Genomic DNA, 12,057 nt, shown 5'->3' with positions numbered 1-12,057 from the left:
GAACATAAGAGGTCGCTAGATTATGTTACTTACTTGCGAGAATTTCTCCAAAGTGTTGAGATCCAGCCACGAGTGATTATTGACGTCATCCAAAAGGTGGAAGAATGTTTCATCGATGTGTTTCAAAACAATGTTCGTCACCGATGATATTGTTGAACTGTGCCGCCAGAAAAAGTTCTCGAGGTCCAGCAGCCGATTCGGATACGCGAGGCGACGCAGGGTAATACACAGGGCCTCATCCCCAGGCACTATGACTCTTTGGGGTGTGACCACAGCCTCTGGAATGAGCAACGCTCTTTGCAGCCTGTGTATATCGCTTTTCTCAAATTGGAAACAAGTCCGAAATATGCCACTTTCCATCGTGTCGATGTTCAGGAGGCCGTGCACGGAAAGAGGGTCACGGCGGTTTTCTCCGAGCACTTCTAGGCACAAGTCTTCGATATCGGACCACTTCAGCTGAGAGAGCAGAAGCGGGTCCTGAAGAATGCTGTTCGGCATCGTGAACACGGCGTCGGGGGCTTTCAGGACGAACTACAAACTCGCACGAGATGTTTGCCAATGACGCGTAGCAGCTCCAAGCAAAGGCTGGCGAGCAAGGTCAGGTAGAGTCTTGGCTTGACTCGCACTGGCACTTTTTTACATACAGAAAGTTATAACTGGTAACCTAAGTGCACATTTATTATAAAACAGTGCCTAATAAATACTACACAACATTATTCATATATTTAAATATAGAAAGTGAGGCTTACTTATTATTTTTCTAGTAGGTCCGATTATGAATACTAGATAGCGCAGCGAGACGCCCCGCTTGCGCGGACGGTAGATACGCGCCGCTAAAACTCTTGTCTTGCGCGACGTTCCGCTAGCGCTCTGCTGAGGACTGGGAGCGGAGTGAAATGTGAACCCACTCTGCTAAAGGTCTCTACTGTTGTTCCGGTAAGCGATCAGAACATCGTCCTCATTTACACCTCACACCCGAAGATTGCCGATGGGGTCATAGGTGATTTTGCCATAAACTCGCCATGCGGTGTGGTGCCTCTCGTCGGACACCTCCGTTCGGATGATCGCAACACCTGCTACGGGGTAGTCACCATCCGAAGCACCGATACTGAAGCCATGCTCCGTGAGAGCCTCTATTGGCGGGATGGAGAAATCCTACACATAAGAAAACTGGGCGCTTCGAACAAAGCGCGGCTTACCTTCGCCGGCAAAGTGAAGCCGAAGTACGTGCACTATGATGCATTACTTATTCCGGTCCAAACCTATAAAAGAACTGTGCCTGCATGTACACTGTGTGGTGCCATCGGACATCGACAGGACGCGTGCCCAGGCCCAAACACTGAAGCATGCGGACTTTGTGGCTCGGCCGCTAAACTCGTCGACGGTGTGCGCGCACCGCATGAGTGCACGCCAAGATGCTTGTTATTCGCCGGCCCTCATGTCACCGGGGACTGCGCGTGTAAGGCCAGATACCGTAAACCCGCACTTTCGACCCCGGCCCCACCAGGGCCCAACAACAAAGGCAAGAAAAAGAAGAAAAAATCAAGAGCAAAGAAGAAACCGAAACGCGATGGGGGACGCACCGACGATGACCCCCCGTCCAACTCGCTGCCCCAATCCCAGGACCCGCCACCAGGCGCGGGGGAAAAGGAGCAGGCCCGACACGGGCCAAATCATCGTGGACCTACCTCCAAGGTGACAGATGGGAAGCAGGGTCCACCTCCACCTGCTCAAGGACGAGCGGGTGCCGCCAACAAGGCATCCAAACCGGGGAACCAGCAATCTTGGGCAGACCGAGTGCAGCAAGGATCACAGGTGAGCAGTACGGACAGGGTAGCCCCCCCTCTGAACCCCCCACCCCCACCCAAAATGCCATCCAAATCACAAGAGCAACTTGAAATCGCGGCCTTACGCGAACAAGTAGAAAGCTTAACCTGCAAACTGGCTTTGACAGAACAAAGCCAGACAAAATCCGTTCCACCCCCTACCTCTCGGACAGCCGAGACGGGGGAAACCATCCCTTCGGGGCAAGCGGCTCTGCGGCCAGATCAGTGCACTATAGAGGCGAGGTTGAGCGCCATAGAAGCCCAGATCGCGGCACGTTTCAATGCCCAAGAGGCACAATTCACAGCTGCCCTTCAAGCCATAGTAGATGGGATCCCGAGCCTCATAGCAGCTCAGCTTCCTAAACCGCCTGCTAAACCTGTCAGCAAGACCCGCAAGCCGAGGTCTGTTAAGCGCATCTCAACCAACGGCACGCACAGCAAAATCGCCAGAATTCAAACACCCTCGGAGGACGAGGACTCATCGATGGAAAACGAGGCCCTACATACGGCACAGTGGACCGTGGGGCAAACCCTGACGGCTCCCCTCTCCTCCAGGGTGTGTCGCAAAATTTAAGTGAGCAACGTGGCGGGCGACAATAGTAAACGACGGTACTCGCACAAAAATTCGGTCTCAACCACAATTCTTCAGTGGAACTGTAGGGGTTTCCGCGCACGCACTAAGCAGGCCGCCCTTCGGTTACTCTTAACTACACTCCCAGAAATGCCCGCGGTGGTAGCCCTCCAGGAGCCGGGAGAGGGTGCCACACTGACCAATTATACGGTCTATCAGCGGGATGCACAGACTGCCCTCTGCGTCAACAAAAATTTTACGGCTACCCCGGTCGATTTGGACTGCACTACGGCCTGTTCATACGTTATGGTGACCCTCCTTCCGCTTAGGAAACAGGATCCTTCACTACACATACTCAACAATACAGGTCACCTAAACTTCCCAATGTAACATGCACCGACATATTTAGCAAAGCCCTCAAAGTGGCAGGAAGAGAACCCCTCATAATAGCTGGGGATTTCAATGCACCCAGTACTCTCTGGGGCTACCGTAGGGAGAAGAAACGCGGACGAAAGCTGGCGGAGCTTATTTCCACGTTGGGCCTAACCCTCCACACGGATCACGCTCTGCCCACTCGGATAGGTAACTCAGTGACACGGGACACATGCCCAGACCTTACATTTACCAAAAACATAAGATATGCGGAGTGGCACAACACCGAGGAAACACTTGGGAGCGACCACTGCATCCTCATCACAACACTCCGCACTAAGCCTCTTACACGCTCCCACCAAAAAGCTAAACTCCCAGACTGGACACGTTTCCGATCGGAGTATAACTCTGAGCCTATAGCCCAAAAGGGCTATGAATCCTGGTCTCAAAATTTGGTGGCCCAGCTTCATAAGGTTGAAAAACAGGTTCAACTCTCGGAGGCAACGCCAGCGGTGGACAACCACCTCTTGCACCTCTGGGAGGCCTGGCATAGCCTCATCCGCCGATGCGCCGGCAGAAGCATAACCGCAAACTCAAAATTAGAATAGCGGCACTCACCCAAGAGGCAGCCGAGTATGCGACCCAACTCGCTGACTCAAACTGGGTAGACCGCTGCAACACCGCGGCTCGACAAATGTCGAATCGGAGCACATGGCGCCTGTTCCGCGCATTGATTGATCCGAACCAAACACGCAACGAAACCCAGAAACACCTTCAGAGAGCTATTCACGCTTTCCATGGGGACACCACTAAATTGGCTACAACGCTGAGAGACAAATATCTCTGTAGCATCCAGGACTCCCGCGGGTCGGCATACTCATATGCAGGCTCTGAGAATGAGGAGCTGGATAGACCATTCCAGCTCCACGACCTAAAAGCGGCACTGGCAAAAATGAAACGTGGCACAGCCCCCGGACGGGACAGAGTGACGGTTAAGCTCCTTGCTAACCTCCCGGACTCGGCATACCTGAGCCTTCTACACTATTTCAACGCCATATGATGATGATGGACTGATTTTTTATGGCGCAAGGGCATCTTTGGCCAAAGAGCGCCAAAACAAAAGGTGAAGTCACAACTGAATTTAATAAAATGTCCGAGGTGAGGTGTTTAATGAAGTACTTAAATACGATGGTGTATAGGGCCTAAAAGTTTTTCCGGAGTGTGTAGTCTAAAAGCAGTGGTGTATAGGGCCTAAAAACATTGAGTTGAGGTGTTTAGTGGTCTGAGTAAAACTGCAAAGGGTGAAAAGTATGTGTTAAAAGAATAAGTTGCCTCAGCAACAATTTCTTTAAAAGAAAGCCATTTAATTAAAAGAAATGGGCTGCCGCCCATGTTGATAAATGACTCCGTATAAAAAGCCTACTTTTAATAAATATTTAAAAAGTCTTTCTAAAGGAAACACTGGATGGTCGCCAAGAAAGATGGATGGATGTGGCGGTATTTATTTCGTGTATAATTCAGGGAAATGACGTCTCCTATGCTGTTCCAGTCTTTGACATTCAATTAAAATATGGAGTACTGTGAGCCGGCAACCACATCTCGAACAACGTGGTGCAGGAGAGTTCGTTAAAATGTATGAATGTGTTGTGTATGTGTGACCTATACTCATCCTGCACAGAGCTACTTCTTTGAATCTGTTTTGTTTTTCTGTGGTGTATCTGCCTATCCTTGGTTTTATTGTGTGTAGTTTATTCTCCGTTGCCATGTCCCACTCCTCTTGCCATTGTTGTCTGATCGTGTTTTTGATGTGAGGCTTGAGATCCTGATATGATATGTTGTCAGTGTCTGTAGTGTTTCGAAGGGCAGCTGATGCAGCAAGCCTATCTGCTGCCTCGTTTCCTGGTATACAGCGGTGGCCTGGCACCCAACACAGTGTAATATAAGTTCTAGATTATGGGCAGACATAAGGGAGTTATAAAGGGAATTCAGGACTGGGTTCTTATTGTGCCACTTTCGAAAGGATAGGGACATTAAAACACTGAGGGAGTCTGTGTAGATGATCGATGTCTGTATTTTCTTTTCTATAATGTGTCTCACAGCTAAAAGGATACCATGGCATTCAGCGGTAATTATACTAGTATGTCTGTTCAGGGTTTTTGACTGAAAACTGTGGTCCATGTGCTGCGCAGGAGACTTGAGCAGACTTCGAAGCTTCAGTGTAATATTCATCACAAGTGTACTTCTCCTGAAGTGACATGAAGTGCTGCTGTATGGCAATAGGGGATGCATGTTTGCCCACTTCAAGAAACGACAGGTCGCAATTAACAGCATGCATTTCCCAAGGGGCAATTAAGTCTTTTGGTGAAGTTGTATGAAGGCTGTTAATCGGAATGTTCAGTTGTTCAATATGCGTGGCAACTCTGACTGGATATGGCGGTGTTAGAGATGGTTTTCTTGAAAAGAGTGCTGTGCTAGTTTTGTCAAGCAGGAGGCGGCGACATGGATGGTTCAGTTGGCATAGTACCTTCATAGCATAAGTTACACAAGTAAATTCTCTCCTTCGTTGCAGTGACCATAGGTTCGCCTCGACATAAAGGCTAGCAATTGGGCTAGTTCGAAAAGTGCCCGTAGCGAGGCGAAGGCCGAGGTGGTGCACTGGATCGAGTAATTTTAGTGCAGAGGATGATGCTGACCCATAGACCATCGAGCCATAGTCTATGCGTGATAGATCTACACTATTCAGAAGGCTCAGAAGGCAGTCGCGATCTGTACCCCATGACCGGTGAGAGAGAATTTTTAGCAGATTCATTGCTTTGAGACACTTCAGTCGCAACTGTTTTATGTGGGCAATGAAGGAGAGTTTTTCGTCAACAACTACGCCAAGAAATTTATGTTCCTTTTTAAAGGCAGGGCTCTGACCATTCAGTGTAATGTTGAGGTCAGGTCTGACGCCATGCTGCTTAGAGAAAAGTACACAAACGCTTTTTTCAGAGTTAAATTTAAACCCATTGTCATCAGCCCACCTGGACAGTTTGTTAACACCTAGCTGAATCTGTCTTTCACAGATGGCCAAGTTGCAAGATTTGAAGCTTCTCTGAATGTCATCAACATATACAGAGCAAGAAATGGTTTTTGGCAACACACTTTTTAAAGAGTTCATTTTGACTATGAAAAGTGTGCAACTGAGAACACCACCTTGAGGGAGACCATTTTCCTGTATGTACTGCTTTGAGTATGCATTGCCAACACGAACTTTGAAGGCCCGCTCAGACAAGTAACTTCGAATTGTATTCAACATGTTCCCTGTGATGCCAAGAGAGAAGAGGTCGCGGATGATACCATAGCGCCAAGTGGTATCATATGCTTTTTCGAGATCGAAAAAGACAGATAAACAATGCTGTTTATGTACAAAAGCATCCCTTGCGTAAGACTCGAATGCAATGAGCTGATCAGCAGTTGACCGCCCAGCTCTAAAACCAGCTTGGTTTGGATGAAGAAGACCATTGTATTCAAGGAAATGTAGGAGGCGGCGATTTACCATTTTTTCAAAAAGCTTGCATAAGCAGCTGGTTAGAGCAATAGGCCGATAACTGGCAGCAAGAGTAGGTTCTTTTCCGGGTTTTAATATCGGGATAATGATCGCTTCCTTCCATGCTTTAGGAAAGCGTCCTGTGGCCCATATTTTATTATACAGGCAAAGTAGGGTTTCAAGCGTGCCCGTATGCAGGTGTTTAAGCATTCCATATGTGACCCTGTCAGGACCTGGTGCTGTGTTCCCACATGTGCCAAGTGCAATCTTCAGCTCCTGCATGGTGAAAGGGCTATTGTACCCTCCTGTGCACGGTCTTTTATCACATATAGGCTTCCTCTCCTCAGTTACCTTGTGCAGCAAAAAAGAATCTGTATAGTGCGCTGAGCTGAATACATATTCGAAGTGTTGCCCTAGTGTGTCTGCTTGGTGTTCAAGAGAGTCACCACTAGTGCTGACAAGGGGTGTTGGGAGAGTGTTATTTCCTTTGAGTGCTCTTATTCTGTTGTATACTTTGTGAGAATCAGAATAAGAGTTCACAGAAGAAAGGAATGATGACCAGCTTTCTCGCTTGGAGATGCGTCGAACACGTTTGCCATTTGCCTTTGCGCGCTTAAATTCTATTAGGTTTTCAGCCGTGGGGTATCGGCGTAACTTCGACCATGCCTTGTTTTGTGTTTCACGGGCAGTTTTACATTCTGCATTCCACCACGGCCTTCGTTTGTTTCGTGGCTTACTTGATGTTTGTGGAATGTGTTTTTCTGCAGCATCTATAATGTGCAGCGTGATCAAGAGTTGAGATTCGTCAACGCCTAAGCCAGTAACTGATGAACAGGGCAGAGCTGAGTGTTCCCTGAACATCTCCCAGTTGGCCACATATTCTTTAAATTTCCTGGGACTAGATGCATTTACATTTTTATTGCCTCTGTACTTCACAGAGATGGGAAAATGGTCGCTTCCATATAGATTGTCAATAACAACCCACTCTGTAGCTGCCAAGAGCATCGGAGAGCCAATGGCTAAGTCAATGGCTGTGTACGTATTATGAGCTGAGCTGTAGTATGTTGGCTGTTTTGAGTTGAGTAAACATGATCCTGAGGACAACAAGAACTTTTCAATTAGTGCACCTCGGAAGTCCGTTCTTGTACATCCCCATAATGGGTGGTGGGCATTAAAGTCTCCGACCAGCAGCCATGGTTCTGGGAGTTGGTCAATCAGCTTTTCAAAATTGTTGTTGCATAGCCTATGATCTGGCGGAATATACAGCGAACATACCGTTGTTATTTTACCGAATATTAAGGCTTGTATTGCCACTGCCTCTAAGTCTGTGTTAATCGAGATGTTTCGACAAGCGATTGACTTTTGTGTTATAATGGCAACGCCACCGGAGGGGTGAGTACTGCCTTGCCTATCTTTCCTGAATATACGATACTGTTTGAGAAAACTTGTGTCTGTTGGTTTCAGATGCGTTTCTTGCAGACAAACTATGTTTGGTTGGTGTTCGGCGAGGATATCATATACGTCATCCAGATTTTTTAGGAGTCCTCGACAGTTCCAATAAATGATACTCTCGGTAGTCATTTTGGTAGGTGTGGAAGGAATATAGAGTAGGGTTAGGACTCGCCGCCCTTATCAGGGGGCTTAATTGGTGTATGTTTTTTTGATTTGAGACGGTCCAGCAGGCCCCGCCTCTCATTGGCGGACTCCCTAGGCGCCGCTGACGCTGCGAAGTCTCACCTCCATCGCCTCTGGTGAAGGCATGGAGGCAGGAGGTTTTTCAAGAGGAACAAAGTCCCTCTCAGATGTCTTTGGTGTCCCGGACGTCTGGGGGAAAGTGACCTCCGGGATTGCAAAGATTGGTGCAGCCGGTGGCTGCTTACTGAGGAGCCGTGGTGGGAGCACGTCAGCAGCATTGCACTGAGTGCCCACCGTTACTAGACGCGGCCTGGCCCCTCTGCGGGCTGCGTTAGCATAGGGAGCTGAGGAAAGCATTCTGTGCTTTTTTCGGGCCTCTCCGTATGTTATCTTCTCAGTTATCTGTATATTGATTACTTCTTTTTCGGCCTGAAAGGCTGCACAGGACCGTGAGTATGCAGGGTGGGTGCCCTCACAGTTCACACATTTGTAGTCAGTTGCACTGCATTTATTGGTTGCATGGTCATGCGCGCTGCATTTTGCACAGGTAAGGCGTCCTCGACATGTCTGGCTACCATGCCCGTACCGCTGACACTTGAAGCACCTGCGGGGGCTTGGTATGTACGGGCTAACTTTGCATCGGATAAATTCCACATTGACAAATTCAGGAAGTGTGCTCTGGTTGAAGGTGAGAACAATATGTTTCGTTTTTATTTCTTCGTTCTTTCGCCTGATTGTTATTCTTCGTACTGCTGTTACACCTTGGTTCTGTAGGCCCTCAAGGAGATCTGATTCTGTTTCGTTTAGGAGGTCTCGCTCAGAGACAACTCCCTGGCAGCTGTTAAGACTGCGGTGGAGTGATACCTGAACGTCAAGGTGAGCAAACGTTTTTGTTATGAGAAGGTTGTCAGATTGACTTTTGTCTGATACCTCTATTAGCAGGTCACCAGATCCTAGTTTTTTCGCTTTGTAGTTTGCCCCAATGATGGCCTTCAGAGAGTTGGCAATCAGAGACTGACAGTTCATTTACTGGTTGAGATTCGGTTACAGAGTGCAAGACAGGAAATTTCGGAAAGCTCTCAGTTGGTGTACTGATTTTTTGCGTCACTTCGGTGCGACTCCTTTTCGGGGGTCGATCAGGTTTTTTTAAAGGTAGTTTTTCCATGCAGTATGGATTGTTTTAAGGGGTCCTAATATATGTCGCCTCTGGTTCACCCTTATACGCAGAGGAAGGTCCCGGAGCCCCTCGCCTGGTGGACAGGCGAGGAGCCCATCGGCCGAGGCTTGACCATGGCCTCGACCGCCACCGTTCAAGGTTTCTTCCCTTCACCTCTCAACCTATCGCCACGGTACGGATTACAGCTTCGGTATGGGGGCTCAGGGTCCGTGGTGGCACCAAGCACCAACACCTAGTTTACACAAGGTGCCCTTGCGGGATTTCAACGCCATATGGGAAGGGGGCACACCTCTCCCAATGGATTGGAAAACTGCATTAGTCACCTTCATACCGAAACCCAGAAAAGCCATCAACATCGAAAACCTTCGACCCATTTCATTGACTTCTTGTGTGGGGAAGTTGATGGAAACCATGGTCAGGGACCGACTCTCTCAATATCTAGTTTAAACCCGCCTTTGCGGACACAATGTGCGGTTTCCGCCCACACCGGTCCGCGCAGGACGTCCTGCTCCAACTTCACAAAGAAGTCTTGGCTCCGGTCGAATACCCCAGTAGAGACAAGGTGGTCCTCGCCTTGGACCTCAAAGGGGCCTTCGACAATGTAACCCACGACATCAAACCCACGGCAGACAAACTGTGAACACAACACGTTTAGGTACATCCGACAGTTCCTCACTGATCGGCAAACCTATATACGTATCCAAGACCAGGAGCATGGCCCTTACCCTTTGGGTACGCGAGGAACTCCACAGGGAGCGGTCCTCTCTCCCCTCCTCTTTAACCTCGCCATGGCTCACCTCCCCCCATTGCTTAATGATGTCCCAGGCATCAGGCATGCTCTGTATGCCGACGACATCACACTCTGGACAACACATGGGTCGCTAGGGCAGATCGAGGCCAACCTGCAACAAGCGGCGACTATCGTGGACGGATATGCTCGTCGCTGTGGCCTGGAATGCTCTCCGACCAAATCAGAATTCGTACACCTCCGGCCCAACCCGAAGTGTACCACTAAAATTGCCCTTGCCCTTGCTAGCGGCCCCATCCCTGAACGAAATGAGATAGGAGTGTTGGGACTCTTTATTCACTGCAATCGCAAGATTGACACAACCTTGCAGAAGCTCCGCAAGATTGGAGACCAGGTGGGCCGCATGGTCCGTCGGGTATCTAACAAGCGGGGGGGGTTATGATGCAAAGACGCCCTGAGGCTGGCCAATGCATTCGTGACCAGCCGGATACTCTATGCGGCACCCTACCTCCACTTGCGGAAATGCGATGAGAGCGCCCTAGAGGTGATCCTTCGCAAAATTTATAAGCGCGCCCTCGACCTCCCCATAACGACGTCCAATCAAAGGCTCATTGCTCTAGGAATGACCAACACGTTTTCAGAGTTGCAGGAGGCGCACTTCAGCAACCAATACTTGCGGTTAAGCAAATCACCTGAAGGCAAACGCCTCCTAGACCACCTGCACATTGCTTACAATGCGCGAACAGAGGAACGAACCGAAGTTCCAGAGGACTGGCGCTATGCGATCAAGGTTCGACCTCTGCCACAAAACATGACAAAGGAGACTCACGAGGGGCGTCGCATAGCGCGTGCGGCGAACCTAAAAGAGCGCTACGGCTCTCGTCACGGAGTCCTCTACACGGATGCTGCTGGCCCACACCATGGAGGGTGGTACACGGCCGCGGTCATCCACCAGAACACATACATTCAGGGACTCACTTTCCGCGCCCCAAACATCACACATGCAGAGGAGGTCGCCATAGCGCTGGCCGCTGCAGAGCATGACTCCAGGGTTATCATCACTGACTCCCGGGGAGCTTGTCGAAATTTAGAGCAAGGGCGCATTTCGCAACGTGCCGCCGAAATCCTCCGCAGATGCGAGTACCGGGATCGCCCGGACACACGTGTCGTCATCTGGGCCCCAGCACAAGCGGGACTCGAGGGGAGCGAGGCCGCAGACGCCTCAGCCTGCGCGCTTAACCACCGGGCATCACCTCAACTCCCGCCGCTTGAGGAACTGGAACCCAATCCGGCCATTACCTACAAATTGCTGACTTGTGCAAAAATCGACAGTCTTTTTCACCCCCCCCCGCTAAAGGACTAACTAAAACTGAGGAGCGCAGGCTCCTTCGTCTATACACCAATACAGTTCTGTGCCCGGCAGTACTGCAGTATTTCAATCCGGCTTTTAATGGCGAATGCCAGCACTGTGGGTGCGCATTTTCAGATGTGTACCATATGGTGTGGGCTTGCCCCTCTAACCCCGCTTACTCCCCTTTCCCTTCACCCACCCGAGAGAGCTGGGAGGCTGCCCTGCTCGGCTGCTCTACCTTGGAGAGCCAATGTGCTCTCATGGCTAGGGCCCGAGCTGCCGCGGAAGCCACAGGAGTCCCGGACTAGGGGCCCCTCCTAAACTTTGTAAGAGGCTGGCCCTTAAGGCCTGCCTCCCACTTTTTTTTTCTCTCTCTCATGTAAATATTATGTAATAAATGTTTTTCACCACCACCGGCACAGCGGGGCGATCGCAGCCTCCGCCGACGATTGCACAGCAGCTGTGGCGCGGCTTTTGGCGCCAATGCAAACTAGAGCAGTCTCTACATTCAGTGCAAATGAAGGTAAGGGTATCTCTTCACTGCGCGTTATGCGAGCTTTGCACTGTTTTACAATAGGTATGCCTGGCTGACGAAATGAAAACGTGATATTAAACCAACAGCAAGAGTGTTTTGTCAGTACATTGTGTACCTGTCCCATACCAGTCGGTAGTAAAAAAAAAAAAAGAATGCAGCCTTCATTAAATTCTGCGCCACTGTTGTGGAACGTGAGAGTGACTCGAGAAGTGAATAACTTTCGGGTGACAGCCAAACTCGTAGTAATGGTGGCTTTTATTTTTTTTCTCGAACATATTTTGATATCAAAGCCTGACAATAAAAAAATGAACAT

The 12,057-nt window shown here is 49.5% G+C and overlaps 1 pseudogene; it reads left to right on the top strand.

The window, feature by feature from the left end:
• Window positions 1-1,116: 1,116 nt before the first annotated feature.
• On the top strand, window positions 1,117-11,517 carry LOC146174826 (uncharacterized; annotated as a pseudogene).
• Window positions 11,518-12,057: the final 540 nt, after the last annotated feature.

This window comes from Amblyomma maculatum, chromosome 11 (assembly GCF_055883805.1).
Source record: "Amblyomma maculatum isolate TAMU_Amacu chromosome 11, ASM5588380v1, whole genome shotgun sequence".
NCBI classification, from domain to species: domain Eukaryota; kingdom Metazoa; phylum Arthropoda; class Arachnida; order Ixodida; family Ixodidae; genus Amblyomma; species Amblyomma maculatum.
Note: the sequence above shows the minus strand (reverse complement) of the source record. Positions and strands in the feature narration are given on the sequence as shown.